Source organism: Labeo rohita, unplaced genomic scaffold (genome assembly GCF_022985175.1).
Source record: "Labeo rohita strain BAU-BD-2019 unplaced genomic scaffold, IGBB_LRoh.1.0 scaffold_285, whole genome shotgun sequence".
In the NCBI taxonomy this organism is placed as follows: Eukaryota; Metazoa; Chordata; class Actinopteri; order Cypriniformes; family Cyprinidae; genus Labeo; species Labeo rohita.
The window spans coordinates 81,682-90,532 of record NW_026129155.1 but is presented as its reverse complement, the minus strand read 5'-3'; the positions used below and the strand labels follow the sequence as shown (position 1 = coordinate 90,532).

Sequence of the window (8,851 nt, the reverse complement as noted above, 5' to 3'; positions counted from 1 at the left end):
ATGCCTAGTTAGTAAGACCTTGATTAGCTGATTCAGGTGTGTTTGATTTGGGTTGGAGCTAAACACTGCAGGACAGTGACTGTCCAGGACTGAGTTTGGACATCCCTGATTTACATGAAATATATTTATAAAGTCATTTTTTTTGTTGTTCGTTGTAGTCAAACAAAAACATTTAAATTGGATAATAAATTATTAGATTTTAATTTTGTTTCCCCATTTAAAGATAAGAAACAATGCTTGGTTGAGATGTTTTTTTTTAAAACTTGTATATAAAACTCAAGTAAAAAAACAGATGTAAATAATGTTATTTAACCTAAAACAAATTAAGCATATAGTGTTAGTTCTGGCAGGTCAAGTGAGTCAAGCTCGCATCAGCTGAATCTCAGCTGATCACATCTACCTATAGGAATACGACACATGCCATTCCTATATAAGCTCGATCCAGTATTATTCGGCAGCTTTGTCGCTTGCTCAGGAGCAAAGCAGATAGTCAGCGATTTCGTTCTCTATAAGCGTTCAATCAGGATTTTGCAACAGGTGTTCATTTCCCACAGAGTTTCTCACCAGATTCAAGTTCCTGAACCGAACCAAATTCGCCGTGTTGATTGATACAAGCTGATGGACTCGGAAGTGACCTGAGCAAGCACTGCGTAAACACTTTGCCCGCAATGCCCGCAATTTTAGCTGAGTTCTGCTAATGTGCCTGCATTAGGAGATGCATGGCAAATATGGCAAATATGCTATCGTTAAATATTGCTCATGTTTAAGGCTAGTTATTCAGTAACGTTTGTTTGCTAGGCATGCCGTTGCTTAGGCTATTGGTTGTATTATGACACGCTGGTAATATTACTAGTTAAACTTACCACAGCTAGGCTTATTTTAAATCTGTTGTCAAGGCTGTCGGATGTGAAACAGGCTTGCTGTTTTAGTATTTGGAATGCAGTTTCATTAAATTTATCCAACTTTTATTCCAAAATACTGTGTTTTAGTTGGTGATATGCTGATGATTAAAAAAGCTATCTAGTGTATCGGTAACATGGTTGATATGATAGTTAACGCACTGTATTTAGATTTTGCTACTAAAAAAAAAAAAATCGTTATTAAACCTAACAATTATGTGGATAATGGCAACATGCCTGTTGCACCATATGCTGTACTGCATTAAGGGGCATGCTGCTCTTCTCAGCTTCTTATAAAGAAGAGCACACCTTCGCTGCTTTTCTTCTTTTGTAAAGGGCATGCTGCCCCAGTCTATGCTATTTCAGAAGGTCTTGTTTTACACTATCACAATATTGGGATTTTGCATGCTTGTTAAGGCTTATCTAGTGTTCAGTATCATGTTCGTTGCTAGACCTGCTTGTATGTACCTGCTGGTACGCAAACAAAATGCTGAGCTTTGCCATTTGTTTAATTCTACCCCAATTTCAAGCAACATTTAAATAGAGTATGTATTTCTGATAAGCAAAATAACGCTTTTAGTATAAAATAGGAAATTTTAGTGTCGTAAATGGTCAAATGACATCAAATTACCTCATCTTTTGCATCAAAACTGACTGCATCCACAAATGCAGCGTGCGTGTGATAGGATGCCCACAAAGTATGCTGCTTTAGCAAATCACGCTGCTGTTCATTGTATTTTTAAAGTAGATTTGTAGCACTTCATAGCATGAAGAATATTGACACAGACTGTAAATATCAATTGATTTAAGAAACTCTTTGATGGAGGTTATTATTGCTTCTCTCCCTGCTCATTCATGACATGCTGCATGGATGGGCAGGGAGTTTTTTGCCCAGAACAGAACCATGCCGCCAAACCAAACTGTATGCTAACTGTCTATCATTTTAACGACAGTGGTCCTGACAGAACCTCAGGATTAGAAAAAAGAATATATTTAATAGCTGTCAGAATAGTTTGTTAGTGACTTACGGTATTTAGAAAAATTTTAACCGAACAAGCTATTGTGGCAATGAAAGCAGTACTTCTGCATCCATTGTTTTTTCCTTTTTTTAGCCATGACGAAAAAATGAAAAAAAAAAAAAAAGCAGTTGCTAGCATTTAAAATTGCAGTTTTAAATGCTATGTTGAACCCCAAAATCAAAATTAGAACCTTACACACACAATGCTGGGTGAAAATTAAAGTATTGACATTTTTTCAGAGTTTTTTTGAATGGCTTGTTTGTTTAATAAACATTTTCCAAATGCACAAATGAATATAGAAAAAAAAAAAGGATTTTACACTTTTTTTTCCAAATGAGAAGTCCTGCTTCTCCCGCACATTCAATTGAGAATTTGAGCCGTTGTGTGTAGGTAACATAATTCGACAGCAAAAAATGCTACCTATCAAATTGTGCTTCCATATTAATGTGGTTTGGGGCCTTATGAACATCTACACCTACCCAAACCCTAAACCCACCCTTACAGTATTAAAAATGCATTATTTGTCAGAACACGTCTCTGGAACAATGCAGAGACAGGGCGCTTCTAAAATTATTGAGGGTGCTCTAGTCTTAATGCACATTTATTTTTGACATATTTATGCCCTGTCCATTGTAATGGTTATCACTATCATTGTCATTATCATGATAGTGACATCCACATATAAAGGCTATATGGGAAGTCAGTTCTGAAACTTTGCAGCGTGTAAGTGCTACTGGTCTTAGCATCATGAGAAACAAAACTTATTAAAATTCTGAATGGATCATAGATCAGACCCAAGAAAGTGTGCAAATAGCGCTCCCTTTATAATCACAAAAAAACTGCCACTCACTTAAGTTCATCAAGATCTCACAAAGTTTTGATTTGCTACATTGCTCAATGCTGTAAAAACACATTATATATAGAAACCTTTAAACCTCTTCAGAGTGCAAATGCAAAAATATAGGCCTACTGGAGTGTTGGCGAAATATATTTTTTGCCTATTTCTACAGCTTCATCTGAAGGTGCTCTTGCTTTCTTTTGAGGATCCAGCACCTCTAGCACCCCCGTACAACCTGGCCTGGATGCAAACAGGTAATTAAATGCAAGCCGCTGTATTCAATTGACAATAAGTAGATATCAAGCCAGCTGCAGTCAAAGTCTGAATTTTTAAGACAATGCTAATTTGTACATAGTGTGAGACTGAACTATTTCAAAGATACTGCATTTTTAAAAAAAAGATTTTAGCTTTTTAGCCTTTATTTGGATAGGACAGTTAATTGACAGGAAGCAATGAGGGAGAAAGCGAGATCAGGAAAGATCTACGAGCCGGGCCAAAACTAAAATTGAGTTGATCAAATTTAAATAAATCTAACAGATGGCAGTATTTATACATTTTATGTTAGACTTGTTTTATTTATAATATATATATATATGTGTGTGTGTGTGTGTGTGTATGTACGTTTATATTTAAATGTGTCATATCTGTGAAGGGTCTGAATATTTTTGCCAATAATAATTTATTATGCCAATAAAGGCCTGCAACAGACCTTTTGGATATTTGATTACAGGTAAAATAAATAGCCCCGTGCAAATTAATTAAACCTGTGTTGCTGTCATTGTGAGATTTTGTGTTCCCTCACACCAGTGATGCACTGATGGCTGTATAATTTTAATTTTACATGGTGACAAAGGTTGATTTATTATTTGACCTATATCACACCCTGCTAAAAAAACAGCTTAAACCAGCTTAAGCTGGTCAAGCTGGTTTAAGCTGGTCTCCCATGCTGGTCATAGCTGATTTATCAGGCTGGTTTTAGAGGGGTTTTGACCACTTTTTTTTAGCTGGTCAAGCTGGTTTTAGCTGGTCAGCCTGGCTGGTCTTAGCTGGTTTAAGCTGGTCAGGCTGGTCTTAGCTGGTTTTAGCTGGTCAGCCAGGCTGGTCTTAGCTGGTTTAAGCTGGTCAGGCTGGTCTTAGCTGGTTTTAGCTGGTCAGCCAGGCTGGTCTTAGCTGGTCAGTCTGGTCTTAGCTGGTTTAAGCTGGTCAGGCTGGTCTTAGCTGGTTTTAGCTGGTCAGTCTGGTCTTAGCTGGTTTAAGATGGTCAGTCTGGTCTTAGCTGGTTTAAGCTGGTCAGGCTGGTCTTAGCTGGTTTTAGCTGGTCAGTCTGGTCTTAGCTGGTTTAAGATGGTCAGGCTGGTCTTAGCTGGTTTTAGCTGGTCAGCCAGGCTGGTCTTAGCTGGTTTAAGCTGGTCAGGCTGGTCTTAGCTGGTCAAAATGTTTGTTTGATGACTGATTGATTACATAGTGTCTGCCCCAATTTTCCTGACAAATAATGCGACAAGTAAGTAATATGTTTACATTTAATAATCTGCAGGACCACAAGGAACCATTCAAACAATTCTTATTTGATCCTACAGCCCCTTTAATAACAAATATTTACAAAATATTTACAAAATAATTGGAATGATTACAATTCTAAAACTATATTAACAATTAATGGTGAAGATGATCAATAACAGAATTCAAAACATATTATGCATTTTCATTTTTCTTTTCTTTTTTATTATATCTTGTATTTTTTGGGGATATGTAATGCCCCACTTGTTTCTCCCTCTTCTCTCTCTCTCTTCTTTCAGGCTCCTTTTGTTTCTGCCAGTCACTGAAACAGACTTAAAAAATAAATAATTTAGATTATTAATTTTCAACAAGTAAAACTACTTAAAAAACAAACTATAGTGTCATGTCTTTGTTGCACATTTTCCTTTTTTTCCAGACATAGCCTGCAATAATTTAGAAACATGCCCCTGATAGTTGTTCCTTTTATTGCTAAAATAAAGCTAAAATTGATGTATCCAAATGGAGGTGTGTAGATATTCCTGTAGGTGTTTAATTAATGTAGCTATTTATTGATAATTGAGTATACATTGATGAATATGAATAAGAATATCTTAGCATGAACAATTTTAGCTGTTTTTAGCTAAATTGACTATGGTTACAAGGGCTGCCTCCTGAGTTCTGATCATCAATTAACCATTAGTCTATCAAAATTTCATTAGATGCTAGAAAAAAAAATCCACAGGAAGTGGTGAAGTCCATGATGTAATTCTGGCCCTAGGTCTCTATGAACTTGAGGGTGTCAAAAAAACAGAAACTCCATGCTTGCTTCACAGACATAAAAAATGTAGCTATATAAAGCGAAATGTCTACTTTTAAATAAGCCAGTTAAAATGGAAAACAAATATTTTCAGATTGTGTAATCCATTCAATCAAATGTGCACATCCACTGTAGAGATGACAAGTGTTATCGACTTTATCACTGCAGCCGAAAATACAGAAAACACTTATTAATGAATTATTATAATGTTAAGACAGTCTTCTTTGCTGTTTTCTTTACCTGACACATTCATAATCATTACTTCTGCCAGTGTTCTGTGGCAAGTTTTGTGTGTGCTTGAGCGCTGATGGGCTATAGACAATTAAAGGTTCATTATTATAAATTATATAGTTTACTAATATGCAATTAGTCGACTAATCTCTTAAAAATAAATGACTTGGGCAGGCCAAAAGGTTACATATAGTGCATGCATGAATGAATAGAAAAATGAGATTACCTCTCAACAAATAGAACACAGAAAATAGAAATCTTATCTAACAATAGAAGTCTTTACTATCAGTTTAACACATACTTGTTGGATAAAAGTTAAAAAAAAAAAAAAAACTTTTTTTATCCATGAAAGAATCCTGAAAAAAGTTTCATAGGTTCCTATATATATACTTGCATATATACAAGTAGTAAGTAGCACAACTGTTTCTATTCTAAAATTGATAATAAATCAGCATATGATTTATAAAGGATCATGTGACACTGGAGTAATGAAAAGTCTAGAGTAACGATGCTGAAAATTCAGAAATAAATTACATTTTAAAGTATATTAAAATAGACAAAAAAAACTATATTTAAAATTTTATTTTCTGTATTTTTGATCAATTAAATGCAGCTTTGATTAACAGAAGAGACTTTAATAAAAAAAAAAAAAAATCGTACTACTCCCAAACTATTGAACGGCAATGTAGATATAATATATAATAATATAATATAAAAGAATATAATAAAAAGGAAAAAGGAGATCTTGGTATGTGTGTATGTCTTACATTTCAGAAATTCCACTGAAAATCCTTCACTTTGCAAAGAAGAGTGGCAACTTGGGTTCACTTCAACCGGTTTCTTCTGTACCATTTGCCCTGTTGTTTTAGATGGCACTTTTCCTTTCGACTTCTTTGTTTCTCTTAAATATCTACAAATCAGTCAGGAAACAAACAATATGTAATTCACATTAGTTTTAGCTTTTGAAATATCTGAATCATTCTCGCTTAAAAATCGTCTCTCTTCTGGAGTTGAGAAACATCTTCTAACATATCTACATGTAAAATTCAGGTATTCAAATTCTTAGAATGCAACCATTACCTTTGAATGAACTCCAAATCTCCGTCTGTCTCCTGGTAAGGCTACTCCGGAGTGAATATATGCTGCGAAAAGGCCAGACAGGAAGATGGGCTGGATTAACTCATTCTTTAAACCAAAGTTAGCAAAAAGCATTACAATCAAACAATAAGCGAATTAGCAAATTACCAAAGGTTCTCGCACATCTCGCTGCTTACGTTAACCGCTTTAAAAGCACCGTTCAGAGTTTACGTGACAGTTTACATCCTCCGTGCGCGGGATGACCGCGAGTTGCGAGGCTTTAGCAACGTCGCGCGTTTCATTTCGGCGCCCCTGTTTACAGATGACTACTTGTGCAAATTTAATTTACATTATAAAATAATCACGAGAAAGTGTGCTGAACAACACGACGTTCCCGTAAATCACAACTGTTGTCAATGAAGCGTGTAATTATTACCGTAGGAACCCAGAGATTTTCCGCCTGTAGCCGCTTTGAGGCGGGGAATGTGTGAAATCCTCCCGCGACCGCGCTCCTTAAACCCAGCACAAGTCTCCCTCGCGCCCCGCGGACAAAGGATTTGTTAATCTGCGGTTACCACTAATGTAGTAAATACACTAGTGCAGTTACCAAGCATGAAAAATTAAAAGTGAAATAAATTACTTACCGCAGTTGTGAATCGTACTTATTGCCGCTCCCGAATGTCGACCGTTGAAGAAAATCCCTCCTCTGTAGATTTAAAATTTACAGCAATATGCTGTACTTTTGTGTCAAACCACCACGTGATCCATGTGATCAGATTATGCTTTAAGCATTTCTTGTTAAAGCTCCTAGTGTTTTTTAATTGTAGGTGATTGCTATTTATAAAGACTGTTTGTTTCATTATATTTTGTGTAAAAGTCTATCTAATACCGAAACACTCATTAAAAATAAAACAGCTGACTATATATGGTCATACAACTATGGTGAATGTATTTCTTCACACAATAATTTAATCTAATTTGAGTTCTATGCTGATTTTTGAGTGCTAGCTTGATTTTATGCTATACTTTATACTACAATTTATTTTAGACTCTTCTCAGATATATTATCATTAACAACTAGAATAATTTAAGATGTATCATCTAGCCTACCTGACTATGATACTAAACTTACCTTGAATTGAACCTTGTCAGTAAGTGAAACAAACTTATTAATTTGTAATTAGGTCAAATGGACACCAGCTTGGTCAGGCTGGGAGACAAACTAAAACCAGCTACTTCCAGCTAAAACCAGCCTGGCCAGGCTGGGAGACCAGCAAAAGCCAGCTACTTCCAGCTTAACCAGCTAACCCAGCCTGGCCAGGCTGGGAGACCAGCTAAAACCAGTTACTTCCAGCTAAAACCAGCTACTTCCAGCATAACCAGCTAAAACCAGCCTACTTCCAGTTACTTCCAGCTAAAACCAGCTACTTCCAGCTACTTCCAGCTTAACCAGCTAAAACCAGCTTGGCCAGGCTGGGAGACCAGCTAAAACCTATGACTATGAAAACTTTCACAGGTCAGTACTGGTCAGCTGACCCTTCCCTGGGTCACTAACATCACTATTCTGATTTGTGAACAGTGATGTTAGTGACTCAGGGAATGGTCAGCTGACCAGTACTGAACTGTGAACGTTTTCACAAATCAGAATAGTGATGTTAGTGACCCAGAAAAGGGTCAGCTGACCAGTACTGAACTGTGAAAGCTGTCACAGATCAGAATAATGATGTACAGGACTCAGGGAATGGTCAGCTGACCAGTACTGACATGTAGAAGTTTTCACAGCTCAGAATAGTGATGTTAGTGACTCAAGGAATGGTCAGCTGACCAGTACTGAACTGTGAAAGTTTTCACAGATCAGAACAGTGATGTTAGTGACTCAGGGAAGGGTCAGCTGACCAGTACTGAACTGTGAAAATTTTCACAAATCAGAATAGTGATGTTAGTGGCGATTATGAGCGTGATTTGGCGTAGCTTGTCAGTGATTTACGGCTCTGTGTATTAATTGCCGCTCCAGCTGAACGCACGTAATGGAGCTTTACTACTAATCAAAGTACCGGCTTTACTGACTAAGCGCGCCTCATAAACGCATTCGATTAATCGTGCAGCCCTAGTCAGCTGACCAGTACTGAACTGTGAAAGTTTACACAAATCAAAATTGTGATGTAATTGAGTCAGTGAAGGGTTAACTGTCCAAAATTGCACTGTGAAATTTGTCACAAATCAGAATAGTACATAAGTGCTAAAAAATATATTGTGAACATTTCCTCAAATCAGCAAATTGAAGCCAAGACTTAAGGAAAAGTACAACAACCAAAGCTTAAATTTGAAGATGCCACAAATAACAGTAGTCTATTAGAGATGTGTATGATTTCTCTAAAGGCTTGGAAAACCGAAAACAGCACAGTGTGATATTATGATAGAAAAAAAAGAGAGCAGAGCATAAAGAAACACTGATACGCAATAAATTGCAATC

At 36.5% G+C, this 8,851-nt stretch overlaps 1 long non-coding RNA gene across 1 annotated transcript; it reads right to left on the bottom strand.

Annotated features, from left to right (window-relative positions):
• Window positions 1-6: 6 nt before the first annotated feature.
• LOC127160063 (uncharacterized) lies at window positions 7-7,852 on the bottom strand. The gene is made up of 3 exons (XR_007826640.1): window positions 6,382-7,852; window positions 6,069-6,211; window positions 7-4,585 (listed from the first exon to the last, which is right to left on the bottom strand). It is a non-coding gene; the product is annotated as an uncharacterized LOC127160063 (long non-coding RNA).
• Between the last annotated feature and the right edge of the window lie 999 nt (window positions 7,853-8,851).